The 25,870-nt window shown below is 41.1% G+C and overlaps 1 protein-coding gene across 3 annotated transcripts in view; it reads right to left on the reverse strand.

Moving 5' to 3' along the window:
- Positions 1–25,870, reverse strand: part of LOC124283413 (regulator of G-protein signaling 7-like) — a 110,352-nt gene that overhangs the window by 49,668 nt on the left and 34,814 nt on the right. The gene's annotated exons all lie outside the window — the stretch shown is intronic.

The following is a 25,870-nucleotide window of genomic DNA, read 5'->3' on the forward strand; positions in this document are numbered from 1 at the left end:
TCTATCAAATACACGAGCACTGTCTCATGAGGGAGTGAGTTAAGTTTTACGCCACTTTTAGCAATATTCAAACAATATTAACAAGTGTATTATACCCTCGAAGCACCTGGTCTTAGTACCACAAAGTGAAGACAGCACTAATATGATCTTAACTCAAATACTGTAACATAGCAACTGAGTTGAGTTTGGTTTTACGCCGCTTTTAGCAATATGCCAACAATATCATGGCAGGGGACACCAGAAATGGGTTTCACATTGTGCCCATGACGGGAATCAAACCCGGTCTTCAGCCTTAACCATAAGGTTACCCCACCGCCCCTACTGTAACATTGACTTAGGAATGTCTTAGTGGAATGTAGTGGTGGTCCCATTAATTGAAATAATTGAAGATTGGTCGCAGTGACTAAACGACCAAGCAATCGATCATGTTTTCTCATAATCAAACACCAACAATTCTAGAAAACTTTTTGCATTAACAATATTTTTCACAAGGTTGGTTTAGTCTGTTACATTTCATGAACACTACAAGCTTGTTCCAATTCATGATTGAATTTATCTTCAAGACCCGAAGAAATTTATGTTCCTAACATGCTAGTCATCCTTTAAAGATGTGATATTTGCAAAAGAACTACATGTTTTTTTCTTATGTTTTTGTGCAAACAAAAATAGCCAGGAAAATTTCATAAATGACGCTAACCAAGTATTTTCGATGATTGATCGGTTGTAATCAACCAATCATCAATTATGAGATTCCCAACACTAGTGGAATGAAAGCCTGCTCCTAGTCTAGTCGGGGCGTTCGCTCATCACGAGGAAGGCCTGGGTTCAATTCCCTACATAGGTACAATGTGTGAAGCCCATTTCTGGTTTTCCTTGCCGTGATATTGCTGGGATTGTGCTACAAGCAGCGTAAAACCCAACTCACTCACTCTTTCTAGTCAAATCATATGACAAGCAAAGTAACTGAGAACCTCAAATACTACTCAAGCAAAGCCTCTAGGACTCCCCTGAATTTTGGACACTCGCATCTGATCTGACACACTGCTGTCTGTAACCAAGCACATATATCAATACAAGGATTAATTGTTCAATAATTGTTTAACCCCACACTCAGCAATATCCCAGAGGTCGGTAGGTAATAGAGCCCAGAATAGACAATTTCTGTGATTGACATCATCAGCATTGATTTACACAACTGGGATAAGATGACATGCATCAACCAAGCCAGCGAGCCAGACTATTCGATCCTGACAGTCACCGCTCGTGAGATGCAGGCTTGTTGAACACCAGGGTGCCGTTGTACAAAAGTACCTTAGCGCTATGACTACCTTAAGTCTATGTTAAGGTATGGGAGTTACAGTCATCCTCAGCGCTATGACTACCTCAAGTCTATGTTAAGGTATGGGAGTTACGGTCACCCTAGCTCTAAGATCGCTTTGTACAACGGCACCCAGTTGTACCCAGATGAACACAGGTGTAGCAAACCCTGCCAAAATCAGACACACTTTTATAGATGCAAGGTATTGGTCGGTAATCTTGTCGCTTTTCAAAAAGCAACAACATTAAGGCTTGGGCTCAGCCCTAAACTAATTTACTTTGTGACATGGTGAAGATACATAGGGTATATTGGCAGTTATGATTCTGTGGGTGAATATCAGGACGATCATAAAGTATGTCAACGTTTCAGTGACAGACTCCCAGTTTACCAGATAGAAAAAACCAATACACTACTAATGGCCTATCAACTTCAAAGGTTACTTTCTAAAGAGCAGAATGGCAGCCATGATTGTTGAGTTAGTGGTCATGTTGGCAACCACTGTGCAATCTGTAATGGATGAGTATGAGCACATTTATGAAATCAATACATAAATAGAATTCTTCTTAACTCTAAGCTTTAGTGTTTAGTTAAACTTTATGAGCAGATTTTGGAATTCTGCCAAGTGAACTGTCTGAGGGATAGGGTGTTACAGGGAGTCAGTCTTCAGTTTGTATTGGGTGTTATAGGGAGTCAGTCTGTAGTTCATATAGAGTGTTATAGGGAGTCAGTCTGTAGTTCATATAGAGTGTTATAGGGAGTCAGTCTGTAGTTTGTACAGGGTGTTAAAGGGAGTCAGTCTGTAGTTTGTACAGGGTGTTATAGGGAGTCAGTCTGCAGGTCATGTAGGGTGTTATAGGGAGTCAGTCTGCAGTTCATACAGGGTGTTGTAGGGAGTCAGTCTGCAGTTCGTACAGGGTGTTATAGGGAGTCAGTCTGCAGTTTGTACAGGGTGTTATAGGGAGTCAGTCTGCAGTTCATACAGGGTGTTGTAGGGAGTCAGTCTGCAGGTCGTGTAGGGTGTTATAGGGAGTCAGTCTGCAGTTTGTACAGGGTGTTACAGGGAATCAGTCTGCAGGTCATGTAGGGTGTTATAGGGGTCAGTCTGCAGTTCATACAGGGTGTTTACAGGGAGTCAGTCTGCAGGTCGTAGGGTGTTATAGGGAGTCAGTCTGCAGTTTGTACAGGGTGTTACAGGGAATCAGTCTGCAGGTCATGTAGGGTGTTATAGGGAGTCAGTCTGCAGTTCATACAGGGTGTTATAGGCAGTCAGTCTGCAGTTCATACAGGGTGTTGTAGGGAGTCAGTCTGCAGTTCATACAGGGTGTTATAGGGAGTCAGTCTGCAGTTCATACAGGGTGTTGTAGGGAGTCAGTCTGCAGTTCATACAGGGTGTTGTAGGGAGTCAGTCTGCAGTTCGTACAGGGTGTTGTAGGGAGTCAGTCTGCAGTTCATACAGGGTGTTATAGGGAGTCAGTCTGCAGTTCATACAGGGTGTTATAGGGAGTCAGTCTGCAGTTCATACAGGGTGTTGTAGGGAGTCAGTCTGCAGGTCGTAGGGTGTTAAAGGGAGTCAGTCTGCATTCCGTACATAGGGTGTTATAGGGAGTCAGTCTGCATTCTGTACAGGGTGTTATAGGAGTCAGTCTGCAGTTCAGTACAGGGTGTTATAGGGAGTCAGTCTGCAGATCGTACAGGGTGTTATAGGGAGTCAGTCTGCAGTTCTGCATACAGGGTGTTATAGGGAGTCAGTCTGCAGGTCGTAGGGTGTGTTAGGGAGTCAGTCTGCAGTTCGTACAGGGTGTTATAGGGAGTCAGTCTGCAGTTCAGTACAGGGTGTTATAGGGAGTCAGTCTGCAGTTCATACAGGGTGTTATAGGGAGTCAGTCTGCAGTTCATACAGGGTGTTATAGGGAGTCAGTCTGCAGTTCGTACAGGGTGTTATAGGGAGTCAGTCTGCAGTTTGTACAGGGTGTTATAGGGAGTCAGTCTGCAGTTCATACAGGGTGTTATAGGGAGTCAGTCTGCAGTTCGTACAGGGTGTTATAGGGAGTCAGTCTGCAGTTCGTACAGGGTGTTATAGGGAGTCAGTCTGCAGTTCATACAGGGTGTTACAGGGAGTCAGTCTGCAGTTCATACAGGGTGTTATAGGGAGTCAGTCTGCAGTTCATACAGGGTGTTACAGGGAGTCAGTCTGCAGTTGGTACAGGGTGTTATAGGGAGTCAGTCTGCAGTTGGTACAGGGTGTTATAGGGAGTCAGTCTGCAGGCCATGTAGGGTGTTACAGGGAGTCAGTCTGCAGTCAACATAGAGTATTACAGGTATTGGGTCTGCAGTCCGTGGTGGGGTTATATGGTCTGATGCTACAAGGAGTGGGTCCTCAGTCAGTACAGGGGTTATACGGGGTGGCTCTGCAGTCAGTATAGTGGATATATGGAGTGGGTCTGCAATCAGTATAGTTATATTGAGTTGGCCTGCAGTCAATGTAGGGTGTTAAAGGGAGTGGGTCTTTAATCAGTTTTGGGTGTTATAGGGAGTGGGTCTTCAATCAGTATTGGGTGTTATAGGGAGTGGGTCTTCAATCAGTATTGGGTATTATAGGGAGTGGGTCTTCAATCAGTATAAGGGTTATAAGGGGTTGGCCTGTGGTCAATGTAGGGTGTTAAAGGGAGTGGGTCTTCAATCAGTATTGGGTGTTATAGGGAGTGGGTCTTCAATCAGTACTGGGTGTTATAGGGAGTGGGTCTTCAATCAGTATTGGGTGTTATAGGGAGTGGGTCTTCAATCAGTATGGGGTGTTATAGGGAGTGGGTCTTCAATCAGTACTGGGTGTTATAGGGAGTGGGTCTTCAATCAGTATGGGGTGTTATAGGGAGTGGGTCTTCAATCAGTATTGGGTGTTATAGGGAGTGGGTCTTCAATCAGTATTGGGTGTTATAGGGAGTGGGTCTTCAATCAGTATTGGGTGTTATAGGGAGTGGGTCTTCAATCAGTATTGGGTGTTATAGGGAGTGGGTCTTCAATCAGTATTGGGTGTTATAGGGAGTGGGTCTTCAATCAGTATTGGGTGTTATAGGGAGTGGGTCTTCAATCAGTGTAAGGGTTTTAAGGGGTTGGGCTGTGGTCATTATAGGGTGTTAAAGGGACTTACGGAGATATCAACTGATACATCCAGAAAAGATGGAACACAAAAACTCTAAATTGAACAACCAATGAATGAAGAAACCAAATGAAGGAATTGACATATCTGCACTGATCACAAAAAGCCACTGACTGAGCTGACATTCAATATGTTACTAGTTCACACCTTAATTGAATATCAAAACAATTTTTTCAGCAAACACTAATGAATTCACTTGAGAAAATCTCTAATCACAACTCCACATAGTTACATAACATTATCATCACATGGAAAATCAATCTGCTGCTCGCTGCGGAGTGGACGTCAAACAGCAGCACCAGGTGCCGTGGTGCTCTTACACTTCCATTAAAATCTCAGCTGGGAGGTACCTTATCGGCCTCTGGTAAAACCCTATAAAAAGCACACCAGCATTCTTCTTGCTCAAGGCAGATGCAATACAAGGAGTTGTTGTCAGTCTCGTGCATGGCGTTGAAGTTTAGTCCACTTCTTCGCGTCACCTTTCAGGATTCTTTAATCTCATTTGTTACCAAATTTGGTATATGCAAGCTCATGTTATGGTTATAATACAATGATAATTCACAAATAATTCTTCAGTTTTATTTGTAAAAAAGGATACATATATTTCACATACATTTCAACATTGAACCTTACACTAAAAGTATCTGTTCATATTACAAATGAATAACATATCAGCTGTTATCTAAACATGCAAACGCTCAAAATATTTGTTAAACTTTGTTGTGAAAGCATTGATAGATAATATTGTTTACAATCATAACCGCCATATTGAATCCATATCCAAAGGGAGATAACTCCCACTGTGTCTATCATGCATGTTCCTCCCCTTTAGGAAACAAAGAGTTTTCTGTTTCATTGTTTGAATCAAAGACAAAGTCTGAATCAATAGCCTGACATTTTTTAGCAATATTCAAAAGCCATAAATCAATTCATCCTTTAGACCACAGACTAAGATAAACAGGCAAAGAGATAATGTTCTTTCTTCCAAACAACAGCGATGTTGTAAACTAGCCCTTACCTTACTCTAAAGAGTCAATAAAGAATTTTATATTACCATATTCCTTAGATCATTAGATGGGGTGAAGGGTTAAAAAGATGAAAATGTACCCTGAAATGGACAGCGTCACCTGTCAAGACTGCAGGACGCTACTATCGCGATTATTGATTGGTTATAATGCAATAACTGTTAATACGTAGCCACATGACCCAACGTAAATACCATGTCTGTAGATGTGATTGGCTTTATATCAATGGGAACCCACTGTTCAATCAACTCACATTGGCACACATCTGTTAAGGAGCATTAGCTAATATTTGTGAGGATCGGTAAAGAATAGAAATCACTTTGGTTCAGTCGCAACATTAGTTGGGTCTGTTACTAAGTCAATACACGATACAGGGAGAGGCAGCAATAAAAATACACTGTAGGTTTAGTAGGACACAGGAACTGCATGGTACATAGGTAAGTGAGTGAGTTGGTTGTGTGTCTTTTTGAGTGAGTGGCAGATACAGATAACTTGACAATGATACAAGAACCTGTATCAAGACGTCGCACCACCTGAATAAAGAGTGAGTGAGTGAGTATGGTTTTATGCCACTTTTAGCAGCATTCCAGCAATATCATGGTGGGGGACACCAGAAATGGGCATTACACATTATACCCATGTGGGGAATCGAACCCGGGTCTTCAGACGCTTTAACCACTAGGCTAACCCGCCGCCCACCTGAATAAAGAAGTTGTTCATCCATAAAGTTTGTGCTTATCTGAGTTGTGTGTTGCTGTATCTCCTTGTCATGTGGGCCAAAAGGTATATCAGCATTTTAGCTTGACTTACAAAAATATTTTAGGCCTGTTTTACGGATCGTGTTTTTTTCAAGAATAAGAAAGTAAATAAAAGTTAATTTTCCCTGCTCTTAAAATAAAATCTTAATGTTTTGGGGGTTTTATTGGTCAAAAATGTAAATTTACAAGAAAAGTGTTTTTTTTAGATTGTGTTTTGCCCCATATACACTTTATAAATTGCCAAAACTAAAATACTTTTAGCATTTATTTATATTTTTTCCCTCCTGCCTTTAGTTTTTTTTAGTAAAAAAATCTGTAAAACAAGAAATAAAATTGGTCTGCCTTATGGTATAATTATTTTATCATACATTTTACAGGTCCTTGCTGGTATTATGAGGCTCATGTAAGGTACTGAAATGGTGTAGTGTAATGTACGTTCAGACAATTACTTCAGAGTCTGATATGAGTCAGTGACTATGTGGACAGTGGTCACGACTGATGAACTAACAGACACAGATTTGTAGACAAGTGAACGCTTTAACCACTAGGCTACCCCACCATTACGCATTCTATTCAGAATACCATAGATAATACTACTTCTGTAAACATAGCAGAAAGCCAAGTTCAGGCAAAAAGACACAAAGTTTTATCACTGACTGTAAACCACATACAAGAGATGGACATAGACAACTATATTCATACTTCTCCATAATGGCACACATATGAAGGTGTTGATAAATTTAACATACTAAAGCCACAAGACTATTGGTTCTGGTTCTGTATTCTGCCTATACCCATTTCGTATACCTAAAAGTCTATATACCACCTTGTATATCGCATACAGGGTATGATACTGTAAACCAACATTACTCATGTTAAGATTCAGTAGAAAAAATTATGTAGGGTTAATTTTTTAATTTTACATAAAATTAATTTTTTAATTTTACATAAAACGGACCAGTGTAAATGAGGCTGTCAAAGTATTGTTGACTTGGTTTTTAGTTTCAGAGACGAGTGAGTGTGAGAGACGAGTGATATTGAAAAGGATGTACGAGTGTTACTCCAACACCTCTGTATGGAATATATGACAATGACATACGCTTCATAATTACACCTCACACCCAGCATGTCAATATTTTATAATGTCTCGAGTGTAACCTTCAATCATGTGTTGGGATTCAAGCATCAGTCAACCTTAAACTTAATTTGCTAGGAATTTCATCATCGCATGTGCAAATAATATTTCTTGTTCATTACCATGATCCAATTATTCCTGTGGAATTGTGTTCGCTTTTTCTGGCATGTCTTTGTATTGCAGAGGGATGTGAATTTGGAGATGCATCTCCAGCTTAATCTGTTAACACTGATCACTAGCTTCCTTCTAAAGGGAGAGAGTTGTCTTGACTTTTAACCACAACTTCTTATGATGAGCAACAACTATTACATAATCCACAATAGTGAGTGAGTGAGTGAGTTTAGTTTTACGCTACACTCAGCAATATTCCAGCTATATGGCGGCGGTCTGTAAATAATCGAGTCTGGAGGTTAGTCGCCTCTTACGACAAGCATGGGTTACTGAAAATCAATATTCTAACCCGGACCTTCACGGGTGGGTATGGTTGTGAGAAACCTATGAACATGATCAGGAAATTTTCCAGGATTCGAAGCCACAATTACAGGATCCTGGTGCGCCCAAGGGACACTACTATACACAGCCTATTTCAGCACCTTAGACAACAGGACATCTGTGCCCCAAAGTGGCCATCCCAGGACAAGAACCCACAGGTGTGCCATTGAGTGCTCATGAATAAGCCATTCTATCAGGACCACCTGAAGGTGTAAAGCTCCACTGACAATCCAGTGATCAACAGCATGAGCATCGATCTGCCCAATTGGGAACCAATGACATGTGTCAACCAAGTCAGCGAGTCTGACCACCCGATCCCGTTAATCGCCTCTTACGACAAGCATGGTTAACTGAAGATCAATTCTAACCCGGATCTTCACAGGTTACACCACAACAGAGGAACTACACATAATAATAAAAATTATAATAATAATGAGTGAATTTGTAACACGCCAAACTCCACACCAGCTAGTTATTTGGGTGAGAGCCTAGACAAAGTGCTTCTTAAATAAAAATGTTTTGAGGAGAGTTTTGAAGGAGAGCAGGCTTGGGGCTGTTTTGAGATCTTCAGGCAAAGAATTCCATAGAACAGCTGATTGGTAGGCAAATGATCTGAATCCAAATCATTTTAGGCACTGTGCACAGAATTTGGGACTGAGATCTGAGAGTTCTTGTTGGATTATACTGGCTTACAAGTTCACACAAATAGGATGGCGCAATACCGTTAAGGCACTGGTATGCGAGGTACAAGAACTTTAAACTCAATTCTAGCTGAGATGGGCAGCCAGTGTAGGGATCGTAGAAGTGGCTGTATATGTGAAAACTTTGGAGCAAGACACACAATTCAGGCTGCAGTATTTTGTATTTTTGTAGCTTTGAAACAGAATATTGTGACACACCACACAGTAGGCTATTGCAATAGTCCAGGCGTGAGAATATCAGTGTTTGAACTAATGCAGCGGCAGCTTCCTGGGATATAAGATGCCTTACTTTGCCGATGTTTCTTAAACGAAAATGGCATTTTCGACATAGCTCTTGTATATGACAATCCATACTCAATGTGGACACCATCAAGACACCCAGATTCTTAACCACAGGTACAAATGGTATACTTTCGTGACACACAGACAGGTGCGTAACACCTACTTTCGTCACCATATAAGCACACCTTCTGTGTTATTTTGATTATCTTACAAACTCAACAACACATCTGTGAGCTACTAATTTTCAGACAGAAAAAAATTTGGCTGCAGACTAGGTAAATCTCCTCTGAAAGCTTTACTATATAACAAAACTTTACTTGCAAGCTTTTTAGGAACGACAATTGCAAGAAGTAAAGCACTTAAAATATTGCAATTGTCAATGGACTTTTAACAAGCTGAAATTGACTGAGTCTGAGTTTTGGTTTTACGCTGCTTTTAGCAATATTCCAGCAACATCACGGCACGGGGACACCAGAAATGGGCTTCACACATTGTACCCATGTGGGGATTTGAACCCGGGTCTTCAGCATGACGAGCCAACGCTTTAACCACTAGGCTACCCCACCGCCCCAGCTGAAATTGAGAAAATTGCATTGATATGCACTCAATTCATTTAAGTTTGAAATCTGAAAACACAACAATAACTGGAAAAAAACATGCTTTCAGCTACTGGGAAGACAAAAACTGATAAACCTGACCATCAATAAACACATGTGAAGCAAATATAATTATCATGTACAGTAAGTACATGTATGAACAATAACATCATTGATAATGACTGCACTTGACAATGGAGTCATGACCGTGACCCAGGCACTTGTGACCGGAACCAGATTAGTGCCTCTGCATGTGTCACCCTTCATGGCATTGTCTGACATAATGTCCCCAGCTTCTCACCATGAGATACCAGGAGTGTTAAACACCATAACGCCATTGTCTACACTGGAATATATTCATTTACACCATGTCTTGATCAATGGCCAGGCCTGTTTAATGTAAAAAAACCTGAATAAACGTATGGGTAGCATGAAAAGATGTATTTATAAAGAAAATCTACAAAAACATTCCTCTATCAGAAATCTCTTGTAATTACGTCAGTTGAGTGAGTGAGTAGGTGAGTGAGAGTGAGTTAGTTGGTTTTACGCCGCTTTTAGCAATATTCCAGCAATATCACAGCAGAGGACACAAAAAATAGGCTTCACACATTGTACCCATGTGGGGGATTGAACCCGGGTCTTCGGTGTGTCGAGCGAACGCTTTACCACTAGGCTACCCCAGAGGACCAGATAAGCTGCGTATCCGGGTAAAATACGCATAGAAAATTTCCAATTACGCATTGAAAAATAATTGTTGCATACCAATTACGCATTTAAAATGTTAGATACGCAAAAAGTTTGAAACAAATGCGTACGGAATATATTTATAAAAATCGCTTGCGTAATGAAAAAGACATCGATTGCTATCAAGTTATTAAATCCTTTCCATTATATTTAACTTGGTTTTGATTAGGTATGACATGAGGCAGAACATACCTGCTTAGTAAACTTACTCAATGACGTAATACTTAGGTGAGTAATACCCAGATAGCAATCGGAAGTTGGCCCAATGTTGGCAAAACCATTGCCAACGTTGGGCCTACGTCTGAATGCTATCTGGGTATGACTGAAATACAAACATATTTGAAAGCAGTGGGTAACGGAAAATGAAATACCCACTCAACATTCATAATACCCACTCCCAAAAATACAGTGGGTACAATACCCACATGAGCTAAATCTTATCTGGAGCTCTGCTACCCCACTGCCCCCAGAGTTTGTTGAATAAACCCAACTATACAATAATACTTGCCAAGGACCAGACATTTAAATAAAGATGACTATCCTAGTGCCCAGCAACGGATATTTAAGATTACTATAACCCAAATAAATGTAAGTAGCGTGTATACAAATATGCATGAAACCAAAATTTCATTTCTTAAAGAATGTTGTTTGATTGAGAAACTTTCAGCTGCATCACACAACCCAATATCCTCATGTCATGGGTTTTCGGACATGTAAGAACATCCATAGTTTTCGCGGTAATTACTTGATCAACTGTAAAACAAGTCATTAATTTATAAAAGACAACTGTATAAAAACACAAGCTATCATCCAAGTTTTCACAATGTCTGGTTGATGCAACATATAATTTGATGATACATGACTGAACCCAGATGCAGCAATACAAAGCCTTACGACATATTAATTAAAGCAGCCTAGAAGGATACATAGGTCAATATTCATTTATATTTTAAAAAGGTATGTATCCCCATGATCCCGAATAGCGAAATCATCAAGAACCAACCCATGGTTGTCCGAATTACACTGCTCTCCTACAACAAATATTGTTACTGATGACCTATAACTGACTGACTGAGTTTTGGTTTTACGCCGCTTTTAGCAATATTCCAGCAACATCACGGCGGGGGACACCAGAAATGGGCTTCACACATTGTGCCCATGTGGGGATTCGAACCCGGGTCTTCGGCGTTACGAGCCAACGCTTTAACCATTAGGCTACCCCACCGCCCCTGATGACCTATAAATAATGAGGGTACTTATGCCGCACAATACTCCACAAAGGGGCATGCTCAAAGCATGCACAAACAACACAACATTATTACTCCAGATAACCAAAGCTGTCTGTTAGACACTAAGAAGGTTCTAGTCACATGAATTATCCCACCGGGTACCCATTTTTCTGCTGGGGAACAGAGGTAATTTTGAACAAACTCACTCGCCTCAGGTGAGACCACATGTATCACATGAGTTTCGATGTGGGGCAGGACTGAAGTCCTAGAAACTCTCAGGAGTCAAGATGCCAAACACCGTCACCCATCCAAGGACTCTCCTCGCTCAATATTGTTTAACCTCAACTGATTTGTGACCTGAGCTCTATGCACAACGAATTCTGATCTAGGGGTCCAATCCACAAAGAATTCGTAGCACTACGTCATTCATAATCCCATGATAAACTACATAGTTACGATAGCTCGTAACGCTATAAACACTTTGTGGATCGGGACCTAGAATCTCTGGGGGATGTAAGAATGTGGCAGATTTTTAAAATTAAAATATACCATGTTTACTGGAGACAACATCGCGATTATCTCTCTAGGATGAGCATTTTAAGGAACAGCTTGAAACTTTGTGTAGATAATGAATAGAACTGACATGACAACAATAGACAATAAAGGGTGAGAGTGACTGGGGTATCGCTTGGCTTGACAAACCTATTACTATTTCAGGGTTAATTAATACATTCCCACATTGCCTGTGCATAATTTAACAAGTAACTAGTGGCATCTTTCTTCAGATTTGCCTAATGGTAAGATAGCATACACAGAGGTGCTATCACTGAAAGATGGCATCCACAGTTCTGTTATGACACTACAATGGCATACATAGCCATGTTATAACACTAAGATTAAAATTATTGGGCTTCCTATCGAAAGTATCGGCAGTTGTTAAGAGCAGCAAATTTCAAAAAAGGCAAACAAAATTTTAAGTGTTCCTACTAACATACTCTTTTCTGAATATTCATCATTACCTTCTGGACGCAGGCTGCATATGCCGACTTTTAGAACAAACAGGGTTCGCCACTCATTTGTTCCAGCTAGTATTAGATGCATTAACAACAAATTCTGTGTATGACTTGTCTTTTAATTGTCCAAATTCTATTCAATATCTATGTTTGTGTACTAAATTGATGTATTTATATCCTGATTATTTCATGATTACCAATTGCAATGTTATGTATGGCTGCTTTATGAATGAAAAACTGGAGAACATATGATGCAAAACAAATTTCCCTTGGGACAATAAAAAATTATCTTATCTATCTTAAGGTGGCATACATTGCTGTTATCACAGTAAATTATCATACACAGTTGTGTAATGCCCAAAATGAGTTACTACACTAAGATGGCATATGTAATTGTGTTATCACAGTAAGATGTCATACACAGCTGTAGAAAGATGTCATACAAGGTTGTGTTAATACACTAAGATGTCATCTATCAATGCTAAGTGTTATCATACTGGGATAATTCAGGGCAGCATTGCTGTGTCACTTGGTTTTTTACCAAAGCAACATTGTAGTGAATAAAATGACCTCTTGCAACAGTATCCAGTAATATCATGGTTTAAGTCAGCTTCATATTTTAGCGACCCGTGAAGATCCGGGGTAGAATAGGTCTTCAGCAACCCATGCTTGCCTCAAAAGGCGACTATGCTTGTCGTAAGAGGCGGCTAATGGGATCGGGTGGTCAGGCTCACTGACTTGGTTGACACATGTCATCGGTTCCCAATTGCGCAGATCGATGCTCATGCTGTTTAACACTGGATTGTCTGGTCCAGACTCGATTATTTACAGACCGCCGCCATATAGCTGGAATATTGCTGAGTGTGGCGTAAAACTAAACTCACTCACTCACTCATATTTTAGCAATACTCCATCAATATCACAATGGGGAATACTAGGGGGTGGGCATTGCAGAGAATTTTCATATTGCGATATATTGCGATGGGAAGGCATATATTGCGATATGTATTGCAACATATTGCAAGAAGTTTTGTTTAACAAAAAACTACTTATAATCGAGTTAATTTAACATCAACACAGTGGTTCAACCCAAAATGCTGACATACTGAAGCCTTTGCAGCAGTATTTGGCATCACAATAAATTGTTCGTTGTTGGGGGTCGCCATTTTACAACAAACCCGGTTATACTGCTCAGCCCTAGGGGATACCAGAAGTTAACTCCACACATTATACTTATGTTGAGAATCAAAACCCAGGTCTTGGACATGACAAGCGAACGCTGTAATCCGAGGGCTACCCTACAACCCCTCCAAGTGAGGCAGGTATTATACATTTACAGCTTTTGTGTAACCCACAATCATCATCCTGGGTATGGTTGTGAGTGAGTGAGTGAGTGAGTGAGTGAGTGAGTGAGTGAGTGAGTGAGTGAGTGAGTGAGTGAGTGAGTGAGTGAGTGAGTGAAGAGTGAGTGAGTGAGTGAGTGAGTGAGTGAGTGAGTGAGTGAGTGAGTGAGTGAGTGAGTGAGTGAGTGAGTGAGTTTAGTTTTACTCCGCACTCAGCAATATTCCAGCTATATGACGGCGGTCTGTAAATAATCGAGTCTGGAGGTTAGTCGCCTCTTATGACAAGCATGGGTTACTGAAGATCAATATTCTAACCCGGACCTTCACGAGTGGGTATGGTTGTGAGAAACCTAGGAACATGATCAGGAAATCCAGGATTCGAAGCCACAATTACAGGCTCCTGGTGCGCCCAAGGGACACAACTATACACAGCCTATTTCAGCACCTTAGACAACAGGACATCTGTGCCCCAAAGTGGCCATCCCAGGACAAGAACCCACAGGTGTGCCATCGAGTGCTCATGAATAAACCATTCTATCAGGACCACCTGAAGGTGTAAAGCTCCACTGATCACAGGCCATCTCACTCACTGCCTCCGAGGCAGGGTGCATTAAGGGAATTGCTTGTCTCCCTGGGACTCAAGAAAATAAAAGTCAACTGATATAGAATATATGTTGTAGAAGTGAATTAGATGAATCGTGAAGAAGAACTGGCCTGTCATGGACTAATTTGTTATGAACAAACAAGCATAGAGATGACATCGTGACTCATCGATGCTGACACTAAATATACAGAATACTTAATGAAACAAAACGGGGTCGAGACAAGAGAGTCAGATGTCTGTTAACACTTGATGTTTCAATACTCATATTACTGTCCAAGTGTCCTTCTCAGTGACATCGGGGCGGTGGGGTAGCCTAGTGGTTAAAGCATTGGCTCGTCACGCCGAAGACCTGGGTTCGAATCCCCACATGGGTACAATGTGTGAAGCCCATTTCTGGTGTCCCCCGCCGTGATGTAGCTGGAATATTGCTAAAAGCGGCGTAAAACCAACCCCAGTCAGTGAGTCTCAGTGACATCAAAGCTTGCAATGTCTTAAACTCTACTGTACGTCTCGATTTCCAAAATGAATATAACACATTCAGTCTGTGCCAGAAACTCTTTGTAAGCCAGGGTCCTGATCCACAAAGCATTCGTAACGTTACAACCTGTCGTAACTCTATAGTTTATCACAGGGTTACGAATGTCGTAGCGCTACAGACGTTTTGTGGATCGGGCCCTGGGCCCTTATTCTCGAAACATTCGTAGCCCTAAGAATTCTTAACTTTTATCGTAGCCCATGTGTTAAGAATGGGCTTAAGAGGTTCGTAGGGCTACGAACGTTTCGAGAATAGCTAGCCTGAAATTGTATTTGGTGATATTTTATGTGCATGTCTTATGTCAGCAAATGGACAAGTATCATTATTTTAGGCGATCAGAAGTTATTTTACTACACTCAGGCTACAGATGTGTGGCTAAGGTTTGTGATTATTGGACATTTTAAAATATTTCTACAAGGGGATGAAGGAAATAGATACACGGGAAATGATGGAAGCTGATGGCGCCAAATGACTTACTTCAGCAAATTGCCGGACACAAAACAATGTATCCGCTACATATTGGCTGCTAAAAATGTGAAGTTGGGACTGGAGCAACCAAATCAAACCCGCAGGTTGGTTGGTTGGTTGGTTCTTGTTGCCGCACTCAGCCATATTCCAGCTATATGACGGCGGTCTGAATAATCGAGTCTGGACCAGATAATCCAGTGATCAACAGCATTAGCATTGATCTAAACAATTGGGAACTGATGACATGTGTCAACCAAGTCAGCGAGCCTGACCACCCAATCCTGTTAATCGCCTCTTACGACAAGCATAGGTTACTGAAGACCAATTCTAACCCGGATCTTCGCAGATGCCCACAGGTATCTTAAAGACAGACTTTGCTTGGGCATTAGGTTTGGTCATTAGGTGCCTATGCCTAGTCTAGATGTTGTAATTAGTGCTGTAAAAGAAGCTGAAACCTTGTCTCCTGGTCAGTAGGTGAGGTCAGGCGAGGTGAAATCGGGTTCAACGTCATGTCCAAGAATAATTCCTGTAAATAGTGATGTGCCAACATTTGTTGTGAGGAAGCTGGTACCAGTCCGGCCAGTTTGGGCAATTTAATAGTGCTAGCCAACTAGATACAGCACAGATACGAAACTCAGGTGCTGACTCTGTGAAGGCAAGTCCATGTTGCTTACATGTGTTGTGACGTACCTGTGCAGATTTTTTGCCAGTTCAATAATGGCTTAAAAGAAAACTTAAAGTTATTAAAGTTTCACACATATATTTGAACCATGGATATTCAGCCCCAAGTCTAGAACTATAAATTTCTTATTACAGCTATTGTCATTAAGGAATTCTGTGACATAAGGGGTGATTGGAGTAGCCAAGTGGGTAAAGCATATGCTTGTCATGCCCAGGTTCGATTCTCCACATGGGTATGATGTGTAAGCCCAGTTCTGGTGTCCCCACTGTGATAATGCTAGAATAAAGCTAAAAGTGGCATGAAACTGATCTCACCCACTCACTGTGACAAAACAGTGATAACATGCATTATATAGGATTTCTGATGACAACCAATAAGGGAGAGGATGCCTTAAAGCTTTAGCATATATTTCTGTATTCATCTGAAATATGTTCAAGTACCTTGAAATTTAAGACTAAAACCTAAAACAACACCCAGAGTAAAACAAAATATTACTTGTATAATATGTCTCATAGACGGATCCAGAGGGGGGGTGCAGGGGTGCGTACCCACCCTTTTGTGCTGAAAGTTTGTTAAATGACCATTGAAACTCGGGTGAAAATGAAGTGTGCACCCCTCCTTTTCTCAATAGTGTGCACCCCCCTTTCTCAAAAAGCTGTATCCGCCCCTGTGTCTGACAAGCAGTTAGAAGTTTTGTATGAATTCAAGATTTTATGCAATTAAACTGACTAAAAGCAAGCATGTTTTCTAATTTAGGATTTGAACTCATGGCCAGCGGATCTGGGTAGCTATAGAATTCAAAATTTGACAGCAAGTTGAATTGTCTAAGGTTGCACTGCTACAAATCAATGGAAAACTGCATCAATTTATTAATGTGCAGTCCATTCGCATCAGCACCCAATTACACTGTTATTCTAGAAACTAATTGATGCTCAATAAGAGGTTTAAAATCACAAAAAATCACCTCTGATTGAAACATGATTTGATATCTGCACCAATCTGAAAGCTAATACTTTTAGACTTTGAAGTCATTTTAATCACTTGATCAGCATTAAATTCCATTTAGGAAAAATTGTGGATTAAGATGACAGACTCGAACAGAAGTCAAGGAAGAGATATGATCTTCGAAGCAGAATCTGTAAATACCTATACAACCTGTTACAGATACAGGAGTGAGTGAGTGAGTGAGTGAGTGAGTGAGAGTGAGTGAGTGAGTGAGTGAGTGAGTGAGTGAGTGAGTGAGTGAGTGAGTGAGTGAGTGAGTGAGTGAGTGAGTGAGTGAGTGAGTGAGTGAGTGAGTGAGTGAGTGAGTGAAGTTTTACACCGCTTTATAGAAGCATTCCAGCAAAATCACTGCAGGGGACACACCAGAAATGGACTTCACACATTGTACCGATGTGAGGAATTGATCCCAGGTATTCGGCGTGATGGGCGAATGCTTTAACCACTAGGCTACTCCAACCGCCCCCCCCAACACACACATGCATTTCAACTCATCATTTACGTCCAAATTGAATCCACCAGACATTCCCACCATGTGAAAATACTGTTCCACCATACATGATCGTCTGACACACAGACCCTGAAACAAGCATATCCAGTACCGCCCATACAAGTCCATAATATCTGTAAAGTCTAGATTACTGCAGTTTCTGAAAATGAAGAAAGTCTTTGGGCTCCTTTCCTTTATATAATATTAAGATAATTCAAAGTGTATTTCAGAATTGGATGTTAGTCTAGTCTATGAGAGCAGCTCTTCTCACAGAGCATCCTTGCATACCACTTTGTCACTGAACACTTATAGATCCCAAACCCCTGTATTTACCACCGATATCTCCAGCACCTACATGGCCCACGTATTAAAATCTTTAAAAGCAAAACCATGCTGACACGAGCAACCAGAATTGACGAAGAAGAACGAAGATACAAACTTATTGACAAACAGTTTGAATGACAACTTCCCTTCTAGATCATAACAAAGGAATCTGCTGTAGGGGCTGTAACAAAGAAACGCACCACACCAAGCCCAGCAGGGTGCATGTGCTTACGAGGAACACATATGATCAGCTCTGCCTGACCAGGGCTCAAAATAAAACAATCGTTCAGAGCGGTCCTTCCGGGAAATCATTAATGATTAATACTACAACCTGGTGGTGTTCCCTACAATATCTATTTCAAGACTGAGACGACTATTTCTATCGCGACTTGACAGTTCTATCAATACCGGTTGGTGATCACTTTTTAACTGGCAGGCCATCTTTTTTCTATTTATCATGCAGCCAATACTACTCCAGAATCAATACAAGGAGCAAAAGCTGCAAATTACATTTTTGCTTCAGGGCACAAAATTGATAAGTTGCAAAATATCAATGCAGTTTGTCTGTTAGTTGAGTAATGTATGGTAATACCTGGAGGTCAGAAAGACGAAAACTTGCGTAATTGTGTTAAACTTACTCCCATCCTACGCTTGGTTCCCCAATATAACACCACAAACCCTCATCCCCACTGCAGCACAAAAGCAGACACGGAGGCCCACTTCCACTTTAATGTCTTCTGCTTCAGACAAATTACGAAATCTCAAGATGGGTCAAGCCTACGATATCTGGGGGGCAGGACTGTACTGTGAGTGTGGAGGAGTGAACGTGGCCCTCATGTCACCCACTGTTTCATCATGTCATATATTTATATATGAATGTTCCACCACTGATGAATATCATCATAAATTCCTCTACAGGAAATTAAATGTTCGGAATAGGTAAGGTATTTATTAGTCTGGACCCTGATCCACGAAGTGTTTGTAGTACTTGGTCAAGTGTAAGCCTGTGATAAACTGTTGTCACAATAGCTTGTAATGCTGTGAACTCTTCGTGGATCGAGACCCTGGTCTGATAAATGTGGAGCTATTTTGGTGGCCGACTGTACCCATCATTCAGTGTTTCTTTAAATTGGGTTAGAGCTCTATCTGATGATCTCAAACGCTTGGAACTTACAAAAAAATACAACTGATTGGTGCTAATCCTAGTCCATGTCCTTGAAAACCCTAAAAGAAATAACTCAGCGTTTCACCAAAATTCTGTGTTCCCTGTAACCTAAAGAAACTAGGCTGGATCAGAGATGGTAACATTCTTCTGTAATTCTTGATAAAATCTTTTAATATGTTTAAATTTGGCTGCACTATTGTATTTTTCTTGGGATATTTCTGTTAGAATTATTCACAGATGAAATAGAGACATCACATCATTCTTAGAAATGGTCACTGTAATTAGGTTTTGTCTCTTTGTGTGTCTGTTTACACCTGGCAATCAAATTGATAAGGGTCAGGCAGGTTCACGTTCTGGATTGGGTGTCATTGTATCGCCACAGCCAGCTCACAAAATAGATCACTGGATTGTCTGGTCGAGACGTGATAATTAACAGACCAGTGACATGTGGCTGGAGTATTGCCGAGTCAGCGTTAAACAAACAACTCAATACATTGAGTGAGAAATCAGTCCACTGCAATGATCTGGGCCTAGATTTTCTAAGCTCTCTTAGCGCTAAGATAGTCATAAGTTAATGTTAATGTGACTATCTTAGCGCTAAGAGAGCTTAGAAAATCTAGGCCCTGGAGTGCTTCTGACTGACATATAGTGATGATGCTATTGTTGATGAGGATGCTATTGTTCCTGCAGTTGATTCAGAGCCTGGAATTAATTGAGAGAGAGTTTATATATTTCGCATAATGGCCTCATGGCCCAGTATACAAAAAATGCATGTTTGTTTGTTTGTTTGTTTGTTTGTGTGCATACAATACATATATATAAGAGTGTCCGCCCAGAGAGCAGAAGGTCGCGGGTTCGATCCCCGACCGCGTCATACCAAAAGACGTTAAAATATGGTACTTGGTGGTCCCTGCCTGGCGCTCGGCATTAATGGGTACAACAAGGACTGGTCGGCTCGGAGTCAGTATAATGTGTCTGAGTGGGGTATTCATGCTTCACTGCGGCATGGTCTCTCAGTGGGCTAGCACTATAAAACCAGCTTAAGTCTGGGCTAGTGCAAGCAGCCGCACATACACATACACACGCATGCACGTCGTCATATGAGCAAAATATTCTCAAGTACGACATAAAACCCAATTTCACCTCACCTCAAGCACGACGTTAAACCCAATTTCACCTCACCTCACCTCACATAAATATAATGCATCAATATATAGCAGTCAGACAGGTAGGTTTCTCTTCAGATAGATTGCTAGGCCTTTAATAACATTCATATTTTTTTAGCATAACAACTGCTTAAACTTTCATACAGACGGATTTATATGATAATACCCAGGAATAAACTGCATCCTACTTGTAAGGTAGTAAGGGCATACTGGAATTAATTGGCCATCATGAAAACAATTATCCTGTAAAACTGACACCTCAGTCATTATACAACATTATAGGGAAATTCTAACATCAACTGTAACATGGTTTAAGTCAAAGAAATCACTAAATGAGTTAATTCTATAAACAGAACAAGTTTGCCACTTTTGACCCCATTGATTCAGCTTCTGGGATCGAACAGATTTTCATGATTTCTCCATTACAATATGATCTGTGATGTCACCAGGTAATATTGCTGGAATAAAACCATCATGCACATTTAACACTGATGAGTTTAGGTTAACGATAAATAGGTGATATTGAATACCATCAAACATGAATAAATTATTTCTCCTAATCTTGAATTATTCCATTTGTTTAACCATAATATCATGTGTTTTGACTGCATACAAACACACCCTAGTGAAATAGGAACTAATTTATAATCATGCAAAAATACACTAAACATGATCAACAATTTATTCATTAATGAGTTATATATTACATATAATTATTAGCGATCAGTATAGTCAAGGTATTGTCAGATGTGTTGATCATATGATCAATTTTAGCCCGTGAGTAAGGATATATCACCAAAAGTATTATACAAGAATGTCCTGTCAAGCTTGTACTATATTCATATTTGTTACCTACTATTTGTGATTTGCATCATATTCGCCTCATAGTTGATTCGTTGCAGCCCCAGTGACTAGGCTAAGACAGGCAACATGAGTTCGTACATAGAGAATACATCACTCGGTCTCATAACATACGAATTATACGAATTGAGTGTCCTTCCTATGGTATCTGACCAAGCGAAAGCGAGGTCAGAAACCATAGGAAGGTCACGAGTTTCGTATAATTCGTATGTTATGAGACAGAGTGTGGTATTTTATTTACTACCCACGTCTTACATGCTTTAAATTGACAAAATAGGTTTTTTTTGTTTTGTTTATGGTTTCAAACCAAAACCGGTTTCATAAAGAGGTTGCGGAAGAATGTTGTTCTGTAGTACACTTTTTGCATGACGTCACACTGTAATGATGTCACTACGCCTTGCTCGTCTGCCCCCTTGGTAACCGACGTCACGATGCATGTCAGTTGTCATCGCCTCGTACAGCCTCCTACATTAAACTACTCCGTAGCACCCCGTTTCTTAGTTTGCAGTTGCTTCACTCGGCTAACATCACTGGTGGAAACTTTGCGTTTATGTTTCTCGATGCATATAATGTCTCAGTTCGACTCCCAATTATACAGCGATACGGCAACGTTCGCAATGTTTACATTCCCACAATGCATTTAAGTGAGTAGAATGAATGAATTCACGTGTTTGTTATGAATGAAAAAGTAGTTCCGTCACAACGTGATCTAATTGAGAGGACATCGGTTATCCAATCAAATCGTTAGAACCTCAGGTCAAGACGTTACGACACAGGTCAATGCGATACGACACTCGTGTGACGTACGAGATTAGTATGCAAACCCATACTTTAACCACGTGGGTAATAAATCAAATTCTGACACCAAGAGCCATATGTATCAACAGCCATGTATACTGGACACAATTTCAAGGAAGTATGAGTGAGTGAGGCAGTTTGGTTGTATGCCACTTTTAGCAATATTCCAGCAATATTACGGCAGGGGACACCAGCAATAGGCTTCACACATTGTACCCATGTGGGGAATCGAACCCAGGTGGAACCAGTCAACGCTCGAACCACCAGGCTACCCCTTACCACCCCATATGTAAAATACAACCTTTGAAGTTAAGGTTTTTGCCAAGATTATATCCACGAGAATAGTGTAAGCCTTATTACAATATCAACTGGTTCTGCTTGAACAAGACAAAAATTATGTTGGTTTTATTCAGTTAAAATTTGTAAAAGTTGTCACAGTGAGAACTCATTCAAAATTATTTTCCTCAAACACTACCAGTCAGTGAATATTACTTTGGATTCTTAAGCATCCTCGGCACAATTTCAGGGTCTTGGGCTCACAGACTAGCAGGAATTTCAAAACTTGTACCCATCGTTTTTTTCCATTTGTAGAAATATATTACAACCCAACAGAGCCGATGACATCTTCTTCCTGCCCATTCTTTTGCATGGTACAATGTTTAGTGTATGGGAATCTTTAATAAATGCAAATTCAATATGCATTAAATGTGAATAATTACTTTTAAGCAAGCATTAACCCAAGTGACATGACGTGAATATCTGGGAAGTAATCACGATGACCACGCTACACGCTGCCAATACCACAGAACACCACTTTCCTTCCATCCGGGATAGCCAATTCCAAGTCTCTGATTGGTTTGTTTGCAATTACCTTTTAGCGGCCAATCATTAGTGTTTATGGATGCCAATGTCTTCAAAGAGATGAAACTCAGCGACACTGTTTCGCTTTAATATTCCAGTGCAACTCAGCATATGAAGAGAACTGGAGTGAAATGGCCGTCTTCTTTTGGCCGAGTGGTAATGAGGTGTTTTGTATTGCAAGTTTCCACAGAATCAGCAGAACTTCGCCTATGGCGGTACAACTGAGCCTTGAATGGAATGGTATGGGATTCCTAAGTTACACTTTCTTCAACAATAATTACACCTCTTATTCCAGTTTAGTTTTTCACAAAGAAAACGTTTTAAATTTTTTTGTAATATAACTTTGTATAAACCAACTTGTAAATGACAATAGGATAACTAGCGTGGACAGTCTTAAATGTCATTCAGTAATTAATCATTTATTTTTGCATATATTTCCTCAGGGACAGGGAGACAATTTCTGTAAAGTTTACTTGAGTTTGTGTGGTTTAACTATCACATCACTTTCAGAATCATTCTAGCAAAATGGTAAATGCATAGTTTTAAAATAGTGTTGCCAAATGTAGAACTGAACCCTTTGGTATCACAAGTGAAATCAACCGCCTCCGTGGTGTAGTGGTTAGAGCGTCCGCCCGGAGAGTGGAAGGTCGCGGGTTCGATCCCCGACCGCATCATACCAAAAGATGTTAAAATTTGGTACTTGTTGGTGCCTGTCTGGCTCTCGGCATTAATGGGTACAATAAGGACTGGTCGGCTCGGAGTCAGTATAATGTGTCTGAGTGGGGTATTCATGCTTCACTGCGGCATGGTATCTCAGTGGGCTAGCACTATAAAACCAGCTTAAGTCTGGGCTAGTACAAGTAGCCGCACATACACATACACACGCTTGCACGTCGTCATATGAGCGAAATATTCTCAAGCACGACGTAAAACCCAATTTCACCTCACCTCACCTCACAAGTGAAATCTTTAGCCATTAAGCCATATTTGCATGTGTGGAATACGACATATGACGATAGAGCTGTCAGTTATAACGCAGTAATCAGTTACTAGTTACTAGGGAATTATACACTCCTTAATGCTCTTGTTTCCTGTCAATAAAATCTGTAACATACACTCTTTATCATGGGAATATGATACAGCCCATATATATAACAGGCTAGTAGACTGACTGACTGAGTTTGGTTTTACGCCGCTTTTAGCAATATTCCAGCAACATCACGGCAGGGGACACCAGAAATGGGCTTCATACATTGTACCCAAGTGGGGATTCGAACCGGGTCTTCGGCATGACGAGCCAATGCTTTAACCACTAGGCTACCCCACTGCCCCCAGGCTAGTAGAGAGGAGTGAGTGAGTGAATGTAGTTTTACGCCGCTTTTAGCAGTATTCCAGCAACATCACGGCGGGGGACACCAGAAATGGGCTTCACACTTTGCACCCATGTGGGGAATCAAACATGGGTTTTTCGGCGTGACGTAGTAGAGAGGAACATGTACTAGTCCTTGGTTAGTAGCCCTCCACAACATTGTCACAGTAATATCTTTCTGGAGACAGACAGGGTCAAGGTCATGATGCAAACAAGTGGTTAATTATTGCAGTGCAAAGAGTGAGTGAGTGAGTGCAGTGAGTGAGTGAGTGAGTGGTGAGTGGGTGGTGAGTGGGTGAGTGAGTGAGTGAGTGGGGTTTTACACCACTTTCAGAAACATTCCATCAATATTCCAGCAACATCATGGCGGGAAACAAATTCACACATTGTACCCAAGTGGAAATCTTTAACCATGATCCCTGGCCTTCGCAAACTCATTAACCATAGGCTACCCCACCATCCACCATCTGACTGTAAGTGTATGTTGACATACAATCATCCCTTCGGCAAACTCATTAACCATAGGCAAACCATCTGACTGTAAGTATGTTGACCATACAATCATCCTGCCCCCACTGCCCCACCATCCACCATCTGACTGTAAGTGTATGTTGACATACAATCATCCCTTCGGCAAACTCATTAACCATAGGCTGCCCCACCATCCACCATCTGACTGTAAGTGTATGTTGACATACAATCATCCCTTCGGCAAACTCATTAACCATAGGCTGCCCCACCATCCACCATCTGACTGTAAGTGTATGTTGACATACAATCATCCCTTCGGCAAACTCATTAACCATAGGCTGCCCCACCATCCACCATCTGACTGTAAGTGTATGTTGACATACAATCATCCCTTCGACAAACTCATTAACCATAGGCTGCCCCACCATCCACCATCTGACTGTAAGTGTATGTTGACATACAATCATCCCTTCGGCAAACTCATTAACCATAGACTGTAAGTGTATGTTGACTGCCCCACCATCCACCATCTGACTGTAAGTGTATGTTGACATACAATCATCCCTTCGGCAAACTCATTAACCATAGGCTACCCCACCATCCACCATCTGACTGTAAGTGTATGTTGACATACAATCATCCCTTCGGCAAACTCATTAACCATAGGCTGCCCCACCATCCACCATCTGACTGTAAGTGTATGTTGACATACAATCATCCCTTCGGCAAACTCATTAACCATAGGCTTAACTACCCCACCATCCACCTCATCCATGGCTGCCCCACTGTAAGTGTATGTTGACATACAATCATCCCTTCGGCAAACTCATTAACCATAGGCTGCCCCACCATCCACCATCTGACTGTAAGTGTATGTTGACATACAATCATCCATATCATCCTTGTTGCAACCATCTGACCTTCTTCCAACTCAGCTCTTGCAACAAGCTCCAGGTATTGGATTATCTGCCCTTCAACACTCAAGGAATGAGGGATCATAATGCTGGACATGATGATTTACTGGAAACCATCATGCATCTTGAATACTTCTGAGCACAGCACAAACAATAAAACCACCTCCATGGTGTAGTGGTTAGAGCGACCGCCCGGAGAGCGGAAGGTCACGTTCGACTCCCGACCACGTCATACCAAAAGACGTTAAAATATGGTACTTGTTGGTCCCTGCCTGGCGCTCAGCATTAATGGGTACAACAAGGACTGGTCGGCTCGGAGTCAGTATAATGTGTCTGAGTGGGGTATTCATGCTTCACTGCGGCATGG

The sequence above is a fragment of the Haliotis rubra genome, unplaced genomic scaffold (assembly GCF_003918875.1).
Source record: "Haliotis rubra isolate DU_JTF1 unplaced genomic scaffold, ASM391887v1 Scf315, whole genome shotgun sequence".
Taxonomy (NCBI): domain Eukaryota; kingdom Metazoa; phylum Mollusca; class Gastropoda; order Lepetellida; family Haliotidae; genus Haliotis; species Haliotis rubra.